This window comes from Elaeis guineensis, chromosome 4, assembly GCF_000442705.2.
Source record: "Elaeis guineensis isolate ETL-2024a chromosome 4, EG11, whole genome shotgun sequence".
In the NCBI taxonomy this organism is placed as follows: Eukaryota; Viridiplantae; Streptophyta; class Magnoliopsida; order Arecales; family Arecaceae; genus Elaeis; species Elaeis guineensis.
In genome coordinates, this window is record NC_025996.2 from 117,548,088 (window position 1) to 117,562,399 (window position 14,312).

Sequence of the window (14,312 nt, forward strand, 5' to 3'; positions counted from 1 at the left end):
AACCCCGTCTGCCTCTGCCACGAGTGGAGGTGCTGCACGAGTAGGTGAGCGAGATGATCCTGAAGGCTGAGAAGCAATAGACTGAAGTGCAAGAGAGAGCCTGATGGTGTCAAGAAGGTTCAGAGCTCTCGAAACAGACTGAAGCAGTGCAGTGAACTGTGTGGATGCATGCTCACTAGAGCCTCTGATCTCTCTCCTCAGGAAATCAAATCCACTCTCCAATACTTCTCTAAGTCTGGCTGCCTCCATAGATAGGCCTGAGACCTCAGTAGTGCACTCCTGTGGTTGTGGATGGGCTAGAGCTAACACTTGCCCCTGTAGGTCAAGTACCCTCCCAGTCAGTCTCAAAATATAACCCTCGAGCTGCTGAATCCGAACTAACTGATCTGAGATCATCTGAAATACAGTGGAGATGTGGGGGATCAAAATCTGATCAGATGCATCTAATGATGTGGATCCCGATGTAAAAGCTGAAGTGCTCCACTGTCGAGAAAGTAAGGAAGCCACACGCTGAGAAATCATCTCAATCTGATCATCAGCCAGTCTGATCTCTGAGGGAGGTGCTCTGCTGTCTGGCTGCTGAACTGGGGTGTGCCTCCTAGTGGATGTCTGGAGATGCTGCCCTGATGTCATGGAGAGGTGATGAAGGACCTTCATCCTCAGCTCTGTCCTCAGCTCTTCCTCAACTCTCTCTTCTGCACCCTTAATCCAACCACCATCAGTCCTAGTGAATCCTATGCGGTGCAAAGTATGTTGGTTGATGGTGTCAGAGTGAGAGAGCCTAGCTGATGCCTCTCCTTCAAAACTAACTCCAAACCTCCTGAATACCAGTGTGAGGGCCATACCAAAAGGCAGATTGCCTTGGATCTATTCAGGGTTTCCCTCATGGCTTCTATCATTAAAGCAGGGAGGTTTAAGGGGGTTTGGGTGATCACATGAAACATGATGCATATGTCTCATCCTGAAAGGAGGTCATGTCTACCACTTCTTGGAAGAAAAGCTTTGTAACCAATTGATGTAGAATTCTCATTTCAATGGACAGATCTTGGCTTCTAATTTATTTAGGCTTCCCAAGTAGGTTCCTCCTAAAATCACATTAATCCCTTCTTCCTTCACTGGGAGTTTCATGTTTGAATATCCCTCACAGGGCAAATGAAGAATCTCTCCCAAAATAATAGGATCTAAGCAGACATCAATTCCCTTAACAGTAGATGTTACTGTTCCATTGCCATAGTGCAGATTCAGATAAAACTCTCTAACCAAATCTACATATGTAACTTCTTTAAGTGAACAGTAAAATCCCCAACTTTGATTTTTGATCTTTGAACCAATGGAGAAACCCTCTTTTTCAAAAAATCTGAAGTCAACATTTTTCCCGGATTCTACTTTTCTGACAGAGAGAGAAATTTTACTAGGGCTAAGAGGAGACTGAGAGGAACCTGGAGCAGATGCCGAAGCAGGAATGGAAGCAGAAGAGGTCTGAGAAGCTTGTCTTTTCCTGCGCACGCCCTCTTCCAACTCACGGACTGATTTTCTTCTTTGAGGAAGTTTCATTTTTGGAGCCATACTCACCACCAGAACAAGCAAGGAGACTTGGAAGATCAAATGTGTGAGGAGATAGAGGGTTATTAGGGGATGGAAAGGGATTTTTGGAGGAGAGAAATCTTGATTTGGAGGAGAATGGTGGAAGCTAGGGCACACTCCAACCGCTCCAATCAGGGGAGAAGAATGGGAAAAGCTCCTTTCTCAAGGGGCGATTTGAGGTGGAGAGGTAATGGGAGAAAGATCTTGGGCTTAGACCTTGATTTTGGAGAGAAGGAGGATGAGGACTATGGGTTTTGGAGGGAGGACGACGAAGATGGGGAGGGTCGGCTCATGAACGGGGTTTTAACCAAAAAGAGAGGAATCCGTGGGGTTTTGGCTGAAAATTACAAGTATGCCATTGGGTCGACCCTAGGGGGTCGACTCATGATTCACAAAATTTCAAGAAAAATATAAATAAATTTCGAAAAAATTTAGAGTTCTGGGAGAAGAATTTTTGCTCTATGAAAAGTTGTGAGAATGATAATCTTAAGCTTTTAGGTCCAAGAGAGATGATGGAAATTGAGCTCAAAGAAATTTTGACATTGATTCCTTGAAATTAGAGAGATATTTAAGCAAATGGATCAAGAATTCCTAGATCTCTCCTAATTTCACAGAATCTATCTTCACTTAGGGCCTTTGTAAAGATATCGACTAATTGATTTTCAGTGCAAACATAGTAAGAATTATATCTTTGTTTTGAACATGTTCTCTTATAAAATGATGTCTGATTTCAATATGTTTAGACCTAGAGTGCTAATTAGATTTTTAGTAAGATTTATGGCACTAGTGTTATACATCTTATGGGTGTTTCATTAAGTTTGATATCAAAGTCTTCGAGTTGTTGCTTAATCCACAAGATTTGAGCACAACAACTTTCGGCTGCAATGTATTCGGCCTCAGCCGTAGACAGTGCTATCGAATTTTGTTTCTTGCTAAATCAGGAGATTAGGTTAACTCCAAGAAATTGGCAAGTTCACTAGTGCTTTTTCTATCTAATCTACATCCAGCAAAATCAGCATCTGAATATCCTATTAAATAATTAATGAGTCCTTAGAGTATCGTAATCCTAGAGTTTGAGTACCATTTAAATATCTAAGGATTCTTTTAACAGCATTCAAGTAAGATTCTTTAGGATTAGATTGAAATCTAGCACACAGACAAACACTAAACATGATATCAGGCCTACTTGCAGTCAAATATAATAGAGAGCCAATCATACCTCTATAATATTTTAAGTCTACACATTTACCTTCTTCATCCTTGTCAAGCTTACATGAAGGGCTCATGGGTGTGCCAATTGCTTTGGAGTTCTCCATTCCAAATCTTTTGAGTAATTCCTTGGTGTACTTGCTTTGGATGATGGAGATTCCTTCCTTTGTTTGTTAGATTTGGAGTCCGAGGAAGAATGTAAGTTCTCCCATCATGCTCATCTCGAACTCCCCCTGCATGAGCTTAGCAAAGTCTTGACAAAGAGATTCATTAGTAGACCCAAAAATAATGTCATCAACATATATTTGTATAATTAACATATCATTTTGATTTCTTTTAATGAAGAGGGTTGTGTCTACATTACCTCTTGAAAAATCATTATTTAGTAAAAATTTGCTTAGCCTATCATACCAAGCCCTAGGTGCTTGTTTCAAACCATATAGAGCTTTATTTAATTTAAAAATATGATTAGGAAAAGTATGATTTTCAAAACCTGGGGGTTGTTCTATATAGACTTCTTCAGCAATATATCCATTCAAAAATATATTTTTTACATCCATTTGAAATAATTTAAATTTTATAAAGCAAGCATATGCAAGTAGAAGTCTGATGGCCTCTAATCTAGCAACAGGTGCAAAGGTCTCATCAAAATCAATTTCTTCTTCTTGATTATAGCCTTTAGCAACCAATCTTGCTTTATTTCTTATTACATTTTCATGTTCATCTAATTTGTTCCTAAAGACCCATTTTGTGCCAATTATTGAATAATTTTTAGGTCTTGATACTAAAGTCCATACATTATTTCTTTCAAATTGATTAAGTTCCTCTTGCATTGCATTAATCCAATTATAATCATTTTCAGCTTCTTCAATAGTTTTTGGTTCAAGATGAGAGACAAAAGCACAATGATTAAATACATCTTTAAGTGAAGAACGAGTTTTTACCCCATGCATAGGATCACCAATAATTAGCTCCTTAGGGTGATTGTGAACATACCTCCATTCTTTGGGTAGGTCATTTGTACCTTGAGGTTGTTCTTGATGTTCTTCACCTCCCTCATCCTGTTTGTCTTCATGTTCCTCATCATCTTGAATTGTTGAATCTTTCAGAGTGATCTCCTTCATTCCTTCTATAAGAGGATCTGCATCATCAACACCTTCATTCTTCCTTGAAGGAAGATTATTAGATTCATCAAAGACAACATGTATCGACTCCTCTACTACTAAGGTTCTTTTGTTAAAAACTCTAAAAGCTTTACTAGTGGAGGAGTAACCAAGAAAAATTACTTCATCTGATTTTGCATCAAATTTTCCAAGTCTTTCTTTACCATTATTTAATACAAAACATCGACAATCAAAAATATGAAAATAAACAATATTAGGTTTTCTTTCTTTCCAAAGCTCATAGGGGGTTTTCTTTAAAATTTGTCTAATCAAAGCACGATTTAAAATGTAACATGCTGTGTTAATAGCTTCCGTCCAAAAGTATCTTGGAAGGTTGCTTTCACATAGCATGGTACGGGCTATTTCTTCTAGGGTTCTATTTTTCCTTTCTACTACCCCATTTTGTTGGGGTGTCCTAGGTGCAGAAAAATTATGGCCTATTCCTTTTTCATCACAAAATTTTTCAAAGTCTTGATTTTCAAATTCAGTTCCATGATCACTTCGAATATTTTGAATTGAAAATCCTTTCTCATTAGTGACTTTTCGGTAAAATTTAGTGAAAACTTGAAAAGTTTCATCTTTGTGTGCCAAAAAGAAAACCCAAGTAAAACGAGAGTAATCATCTATAATTACAAAACCATATCATTTTCCTCCTAGACTAGTAGTTCTAGTAGGTCCAAATAAGTCCATATGCAAAAGCTCTAAAGGTCTAGAGGTTGAAACAATATTTTTGGATTTAAATGAAACTCTTGTTTGTTTACCTAGTTGGCATGCATCACAAATTCTATCCTTTTCAAAATTAATTTTGGCAAACCAAGAACTAATTCTTTCTTAATTAATTTTGAAAGTGAATGCATGCTAATATGTGCAAGCCTACGATGCCAAAGCCAACTAGTCTCATTAATTTTAGCATTCAAGGATACTAGGCATTGCATGTTTATTTTGGATAGATCATTTAAATCTACCATATAAACATTACCATGTCTATGTCCAATAAATTTAATGCCATCATTAATAGGACTAGTTACAATGCAAACAGAAGATTCAAAAATAACTTTATATCCTTTATCACAAAATTGACTAATGCTTAGTAAATTATACTTTAAACCATCTGCTAACAAAATATTTTCAATGTATTTGGAGGGAGTGATACCAATGTTATCTATACCGATGATCTTTCCTTTGCCATTGTCTCCAAAGGTGACCATCCCTCCATTCTTAGCATCAAGAGTGATGAATTGGGATTCATCACCAGTCATGTATCTCGAGCATCCACTGTCAAGATACCATTTCCTGTTTCCTCCTTGGGATGCTAGAAACACCTGCAAGCAAAAGTCAAGTTTTTGTTTTAGGTACCCAAGCTTTCTTGGGTCCTTTTTGGTTAGTCATAATGGTTCCTTTTGGAACCCATATTTTCTTTACATTTGAGTTTACAGATTTGTTAGAGAAGCAAGTGTATGACTTGTGTCTTATTCTACCACATTTGAAGCAAGTACTATTAGAGAACTTGTTATTTGAAGAGTTTACATAGATATTTTTTAGATACTTTTGTTTCTTCAAAGGGTTATAGCCAAGTCCAGCCTTATCATACACGGCTTTTTGATTATCAAGAATCATATCAAGTTTATTTGAACTCAAGGTGAATTTTTCTACTATTGATTTTAGCTTGATAATTTATTCTTTAAACTTTGATTTTCTTGAAGCAGGGTGGATTTTTTAATTAAAATACTTTCATTTTATTTCAATAAAGATTGATTTTTTGATTTTAGATCTTTGTTCTTCATCTCTAGTTTCTTTAATTCATCAACTAAATCACAAAATGCTTCATGCAGTTCTTCAAATGTAAAGTCACTAGGAGTTTCGGAAATTACCTCATTTTCATGTGCCATAAGGCACAGGTTGGCTTGTTCAGTCAAGTTTTCCTCTTCAGAGCTTGAGTCATCACTAGCACTCCAAGTGGCCATCATGGTCTTCTTCTTGTACTTCTTGAGACCCTTCTTCAGTTGTGGGCATTCAGATTTGAAGTGTCCCAGTTTCTTGCATTCGTAGCAGATAAGGGGTTGGTCTTTCTCCTTTTCTTTGCTCTGTTCCCCTTTTGTGAATGGCCTCTTCCTCATCCCTTGTTTTCTTTTTTTCAAAAATTTCTTGAATCTTCGGGTAATGAGTGCCATCTCTTCATCCTGTTCTTCATCTTCAGTGTCATCTGTTTCTTCATCTGGTGGAGCTGTGGATTTGAGGACAATTGTTCTCTTCTTTTTGACTTCTTCCTCTTGATGTTGCTTCATGCTTAGCTCATGAGTCATCAATGATCCAAGAAGCTCTTTCAAGGGTAGAATGTTCAAGTCCTTGGCTTCTTGGATGGCGGTCACTTTGGCTTCCCAAGTTCTTGATAAGGATCTGAGAATCTTTCTTACAAGCTCACTGTTAGTATAGGACTTACCAAGACTCTTTAAATCATTTATAATATCAGTAAAGTGAGTAAACATTTTAGTTATGGACTCATCATGCTCCATTTTAAACAATTCATATTTATGCACAAGCATGTTGATTTTGGACTCCTTTACTTGATTGGTTCCTTCATGGGTTACTTCTAACCTATCCCATATTTCTTTCGCAGACGAGCAAGTAGAAATGCGATTAAATTCGTTAGCATCAAGAGCACAGTAAAGAACATTCATAGCTTTAGCATTAAATTGGGCCATTTTCTTATCAACCTCATCCCATTCTTTCTCGGATTTGGTTGATTCCACACCATCTATAATTTTAGTGGGTGTGTGAGGACCGTTCACTATGATACTCCACATATCATAGTCGAGTGTTTGAATGAATATTTTCATCCGAGCTTTCCAATAGGTGTAATTAGACCCATTGAAAAGTGGAGGTCGGTTAGTGGATTACCCCTCGGCTAGAGAAGTGCCGACTTGAGTTGCCATAGATCTTTGGCTCTTTGATTGATTAGATCAAAGTAGGGTTAGAGCACCGGGCTCTGATACCACTTGTTGCCCAGCTATGCAACCCAAGAGGGGGGGTGAATTGGGTTTCTAAAAATTTTAAGCTTAACTTATGACTTATGAAAAATGTTTGACAAAAGCTAAATAAATAAGGAGAGTAAAATTAATTCGAGGCTAATGGCTAAAAGCAAGAATGCAAGAGAATAATGAAGAGTTAAAGAAGAGCAATTAGGCACACCACAAACAAAAGGATTTATAGTGGTTCGGTGCCAACCTTGCACCTACATCCACTCCCCAAGCTCCTACTTGGAAATTTCAATCCACTAATCTTGTATTCAACCCGAATACAAACGTCGGAAACTCTGACTCTAGCTATGCCAAGCTAGTCCACTTATTTTTCGGGTACAAGCCAACCCAATACACTCCGATTCAAGGTTCGGATCAACCTTCCCTTATTTTGGAACCCTTCCAAAACAAAAATAATAACTCAAACAAGGTATAACAATGAATAGCACAAGTAAGTACAAAGAAAGCTCCTTTAATGAGCGAATAAGACTTTAAATATACTTTACTCAAAAAGAAGAAGACCCTTTTTGATTTTCTTAAGATGGTTGGAGACTTGAATGTGCACTTGAGGAGTTGGTGAGCTTGGATTAAAGGCTTCTTGAATGCTTTGAGTGAGCTCTTTCTTAGGGCTGAAAAGTTTGCTTGAAATTCCTTTTTCAAAAAACTCTCTTCTTGATTGTCCTCTTTGATTCCCACCTTTTTGTCTCTTTTATAGCTTTAAGAAATGGTGAAAAATATTTTGGACTAAAATAGAGCCGTTAGACCATATTAAATGAGCATTAAAAGCACTTAAAATGGGTTAAAAACTAGCCATTGCGGAATAATCCCGTCACAGGGGTCGACTCATGGGTTGACTCATGCCTGGGGGTCGACTCATAGGTCGAGCTCTGTGGAAGAACACCAGAAAGCCACCAGAAAATAAGGTTCTGTGATTTTTGGCCTAAAAACAGCAGGGATCGACTCATGGGTCGACTCATGTCTTGGGGGTCGACTCATGGGTCGACTCACAGGTTGTGCCAAGCCAAAAAATCTGCGTGCCATACAGCTCATTGTGCCATGAGTTGACTCATGGGTCGACTCATGATTTTCAAACATGAATATCTTTCAAAATACAAGTCCAAAAATAATAAAATTTTCACCAATGAATCATAAATCTTTTGTTCTATCACTTGATATTTTCAAATCAGAGTTTTGATAAAATTACGATTTTGCCTCTGAAAAGCAATGTCTTTTTCAAGCGAAAATCATTAGTATCCCTTCAAATGCTTTGTAATCATCAAAATCAATCCAAGGAGCAACACCTGAGCAAGTATTTGAATACAGTTTAAACTCAATTTCTTGTAGGATCGACCCGTACTCATCAGACGTGCTACATTGCACACCGTGTGCTTGCGGTAAATGTAAGACACATCAAGTTTTTGACGCTGTTGTCAGAAAATTTGGCATGTTTAAATTGTATTTTAGATTCTTGTTCTTCATGCTTTTAGTTTTAGTTTTAGTATTTTTTTTATTTTTTAGTTATTTTAGTCAAATCAAAATCTGTCCTGACATAAGGTTGCCCTGGCATAACAGAAAGTTACGTTGTATGGTTGTCCTAAGATAGATTTTGATTTGCATAAAAGAAATGCTACCTTTAATTCTTAGATTTCTTTTTTAATTACTACTTTATTTGCTTAGTTAATTTTTTATTTTTAATATAGAGTAGAATTCTCACATTTTATTTAGATTACATATGTTTTCTTTTATTATTAGCTGATTTAATTTTTTTTAGTTAAATCTTTTTATTTTTTTTCATAACTCACTAATCCAAAACTCAATATTTATTTTAGTTTCTGTAATTAGATTAACATAAAAAAATACTAATCGCATAAGATTTAATTAATATAAAAAATAACTAAACTTTAAAAATCTTCTACTTTATTTGGTCACCTTGCTTTCTTTGCATTATATTTTCATAATATATCTTAAGAGCATCACCTATTAATTAGATAAGGTGGAGACTTGATCACCCTTCCTTAGCCCACAAATCACCTCCTTGCATCTACATAACCAAATCCTTAAATAAAATTAATTAGACGCCAGCCTTAGGGATATTCGAGCTCATTAGGATAAGAAAATCCAAGAGTTGAATCAGGTTCAAGTGGGTTAGCCTATCGGTGTCTAGAAAAGTGGTTTAATAACTACGTTCTGAAGAAAGATGGTTATCTAATTAGGTCCATTATGAAAGCACGGAGAACCTCCCACCAATCTTACACTTACTTGGTTGATTCGGTTAGTCGATTTCGAACTTAGAGTGCTCGAAGGCAACCTTGGCAGTTAGGAGCTATCTAGAATTAGAAAAACCTTAGTCAGGACTCCTCTTCTTTTCTTTTCTCTTCTTTTGATTGAAAACTTATTGAAAAAATAAATTAAAATCAAAAAATAAAAAAAAAATAGAAGAAAAAGTACCTTCTTCACTTTTTTCATGGAAAAAGGTGTCGGATTGACTAGTAAGAATTAATTGAATTTCTGTTTCAAACCCAACAACTTCTATAATGGGAGAACCCAATCAACCCCAAACCCTTAAGGATTTATATTATCTAGTCGATTCCGTCCAACCTTCTTGCATCAGGTTGCCCCAACCCACTGCAAACAACTTTGAAATTAAACCTCAGATTATCAACATGCTTCCAAAATTCATGGAAATAGAGGATGCATACATATTTATTAGAGAATTTGAAGAGGTTTGTGCAACATGAGGCTACAATAACTGTCAGAAGACGAGGTTAAGCTAAGACTGATAAATTTTGCCATAAAGGATAATGCTAAAAAGTGGCTCTATAGTCTTCCAAACCAATTTGTCACAACTTGGGAAGGCTTTGTAAGAGTGTTCCTAAAGAAGTTCTTTCCCCATCAAAAAATAGCTAGAATTAAAAATGAGATAAATCAGTTTTACCAACTAGCTGGAGAATCATTCTGAAAATACTTTGATCGCTTTAAGAACCTCTTAACCCAATGCCCACACCATGGAATAGAAACTTGGAGACTTTGCCAGATAATTTATGAAGGGTTAGATTTAAATTCTAAAACCATACTAGAGTCCATGTGCCAGGGTCAATTCATGTACAAGGAACCCACTGAAGCCTGGTAATTTTTAGAAGACCTAGCTGAGAAAAATTTATAATGAAAATAACTAGAGAACCTGAGAGACCAACACCTTCAAGAGGAAGAATACATCAAATTCAAACTTCTCTAGCTGTAGAGGCTAAAATTGCAGCTTTAACACGTAGGTTAGAGGCCTTAGAGCTACAGAGACTAGCCAATGTGAACCAAGTTTCTATACCCATGTGCAATGCATGTAGTGCACCCGATCATGTCCTCGAGGAATGTCCCTTCCTGATGAACCCAACAAAGAATGGATGTGCACAGGTAAACGCCACATATCAGAGACCAGTGAATAACCCCTATGCACCCACATATAACCCAGGATGGAGGAATCATCCAAACTTTTCATGGTTACAAAATCCAAATGTAGTTGGTCCTAGCTTCAACCAGTAAAATCCAAGGCCTAACCCTGTGACAAACAACCCACCAGGCTTCAATAATAATGAGAAGAAACTTAGTTTTTCAGAAAAAAATCTAGAAGTCCTGGCCAAATCCAGTGCTGACACCAATGCGATACTGAGCAATTTTATGCAAACCACGGATCAACTCATAAACACTAACACCCAAGCCATTGCTTGTTTGAAAATGCAAGTGGGTCAGCTAGCCTCTGCTATGAGCGAGCGAGAATGAGGTAAGCTACCAAGCCAACCTGAACCTAATCCGAGAAACCAAAATGGTCCACAACCCCAACAAGAAAATCAAGTCAATCATGTGAATGCTATTCACACCTTAAGACCTAAAAAATAAGTGGACAATAAGGTAGGTACATCCGATGATAGAGAAAACTTATTTGTTGAGTCACCTTATGAACAATCTACCTTACAAACTCAAGCTCCTAATCCTGATAGTATACCAAGCCCAAAATTCATAATTCCTAGAGCTCCTTTTCCAAATAGACTAAGGTCCAATAAAAAATTGAAATATGTGAATAAAATTTTAGAGGTGTTTAAGCAAGTCCAAGTAAATATCCCTCTTCTGGACATGATTAAATAAGTTTCGACCTATGCTAAATTTTTAAAAGATCTTTATACCAAGAAAAGAACCACCAATGTATCCAAGAGAGTACTTTTTGCAGCAAGTGTGAGCTCATACTTATCTAGTCATGTGCCAATAAAATATAAGGATCCAGGATCTTTGATAATTTCATGTGATATTAGAGAAACCCATATTGAGAAGGCCTTGCTAGATTTAGGAGCTAGTGTAAATATTCTTTCATTTTTAGTTTATAAGCAACTAGGGTTAGGAGAACTTCTACCGACAAAAATTACATTATAATTAGCAGATAGATCTCCTAGGATCCCTAAAGGAATGGTAGAAGATGTTTTAATCAAGATTGATAATTTATTTTTTTTGTAAACTTTATCATTTTAGAGATCGAACCAGTTGCGAACCCCAAGGGTCATATCCTAGTTATTTTAGGAAGACCATTCTTAGCTACTACAAATACTGAAATTAATTATCGGAATAGACTTATGAAGCTATCTTTCGAGAACATGACCATTGAGCTGAATATATTCAATCTAGAATAGAAATCTACCCAGCATGCTGATGTAAATATAATTCAAGAGGAAATTTATGAATCTATTGACATTAGCGATGAGGAAGTCGATTTCGAGTCTACTTTTTGGCCAATCAATGAATCTGAAGAAATCAAAAAAAATTTTATAGTTAATAGGAATAGACAGAGACAAGAGCCTCCCATTGAACCAATCATAAAAATGATTAATCCATCATCCAAACCATCACTAGAGGGGGCACCCAAATTAGAATTGAAACCCCTCCCCGAGCATCTTAAGTATGCATATTTAGGTTCAGAGAAAATCTTGCCTATAATTATTGCATCTAACCTAAATCTTAAACAAGAGGAGTTGTTAGCAATTCTGAAAAAGAATCGTGAAGCAATAGGCTGGACCAGGGCTGATATTAAGAGAATAAATTCTTCCATAGTTCAACACAGGATACACCTAGAGGAAGAGACCAAACCAACTAGAGATGCTCAAAGAAGACTTAATCCAGCCATGAAGGATGTAGTCAAAAAAGTAAGAAATGATCACTTTTTATTGTCGTTTATTGATTAAATGGTAGAAAAATTAGTCGGACAAGAGTTCTACTATTTTCTCGATGGATATTTTGACTATAATCAAATCTGTATAGCCCCTGAAGATCAGGAAAAGACTACATTCACTTGTCCATTTGGAACCTTTGCATATAGGCATATGTCCTTTGAATTATGTAATGCGTCAGCAATTTTTCAGAGATACATGATCAGCATTTTTTCAGATATGGTTGAATGATTTTTGAAAATTTTCATAGATGACTTTTCTGTCTTTGGTCCGACCTTCTCTGAATGCTTAGATCATCTGAGATTAGTTCTAGAAAGATGTAAAAAGAAGCACTTAGTTCTTAACTGAGAAAAGTGCCAATTCATGGTTAGAGAAGGGATAGTTCTTGACCATGTAGTTTCAAAAAAAAGAATTGAAGTGGACAAAGCCAAAGTAGATCTTATTGCAAGTCTTCCACCACCCAAATCTGTCAAAGAAATCTGTTCATTTCTAGAACATATTGAATTTTATAGAAGATTCATTGTCAATTTTAGCAAAGTGGCTCGCCCATTAACAAATCTCTTAGCAAAAGAAATCAAATTTGATTTCACTCTTGAATGCCTAGAGTCTTTTGAATTTCTTAAAAAGACACTCATTTTAGCTCCCATCATTCACCCTCCTGTCTAGTCTGAACCTTTTGAACTGATGTGTGATGCATCTGATCATACTGTGGGCACAGTTTTAGATCAAAGAATTAATAAGCTGTCTAGAGTTATTTACTATGTGAACAAAATCTTAAATGATGCGCAGCTTAATTACACTACCATTGAAAAGGAGTTCATGACTATTGTCTTTGCCCTAAAAAAATTTAGATCCTATTTGATTGGGTCACACACCATTGTCTATACTGATTACTCAGCTATTAGACATCTCTTAGCAAAGAAAGACACCAAGGCGTGCTTGATACGATGGATCTTACTCCTTCAATAATTTGACCTAGAAATCAGGGACAAAAAAAGAACAGAGAATGCAGTAGTGGATCACTTGTCCCGAATCATAGTCGCATCATCTAGTGAACCACCCATCAATAATTTTTTTTCTGATGAGCAGCTCATGTCTGTGTCCACTGAACCATGGTATGCCGATATTGTCAACTATTTAGCTATTGATAAAGTTCCTTCTCACTGGACCATTCAAGATAGATACAAATTTTTTGTCCAAGTGAAGTATTTCATTTGGGATGAACCGTACCTCTTTAAGCAGTATCCTGACCAAATCACTAGAAGGTGTGTCCCGGACAATGAAGTTAGAAGTATTTTATCTTTCTGTCATGATCAAACATGTGGTGGTTACTTTGCATCCAAGAAAATAGCTGCCAAAGTCCTCCAATGTGGATTTTAATGGCCCAATCTATTTAAGGATGCATACGAATACTGTAGAAGTTGTACTCGATGCCAACAAATGGGGCAAATCACCAAGAGAAACATGATGCCTCTCAACCCAATCTTGGTGGTTGAAATTTTTGATGTACAGGGGATTGATTTTATGGGTCCATTTTCAAACTCATTTGGCAATGAATACATCTTAGTAGCTGTCGACTATGTCTCAAAGTGGGTGAAAGCTATTCTCTATAGATCTACTGATAGCAAAGTGGTCATAAAATTTTTGAAAAAAATATTTTCTCCCATTTCGGCACTCTTAGAGCAATTAGTAGTGATCGGAGGACACATTTTTGCATCTGACCTTTCGCCACATTAATGAAGAAATATAATGTCACCCACAAGTTGGCTACATCTTATCACCCTCAGACTAATAGATAAGTAGAAGTGTCCAACAAACAGATCAAATAAATTCTAGAGAAAATTGTTAATGCTAATAGAAAGGATTGGTCTTTGAAATTAGTTGATGCACTATGGGCATATCAAACTGCTTTCAAGACTAACCTAGGAATGTCTCCCTATAGGATTGTATTTGAAAAACCTTGTCACTTGCCTGTTGAGCTAGAGCACAAAGACATATGGGCCATTAAAAATTTAAATATGGACTTGAACGTAGTCGAAAATCATAAGAAGCTTTAAATTAATGAATTAGAATAAACTCCAATAGCCTATCGGTGTTGCACTTTCAACACAAACCGAGCAACTTCAAGAGAC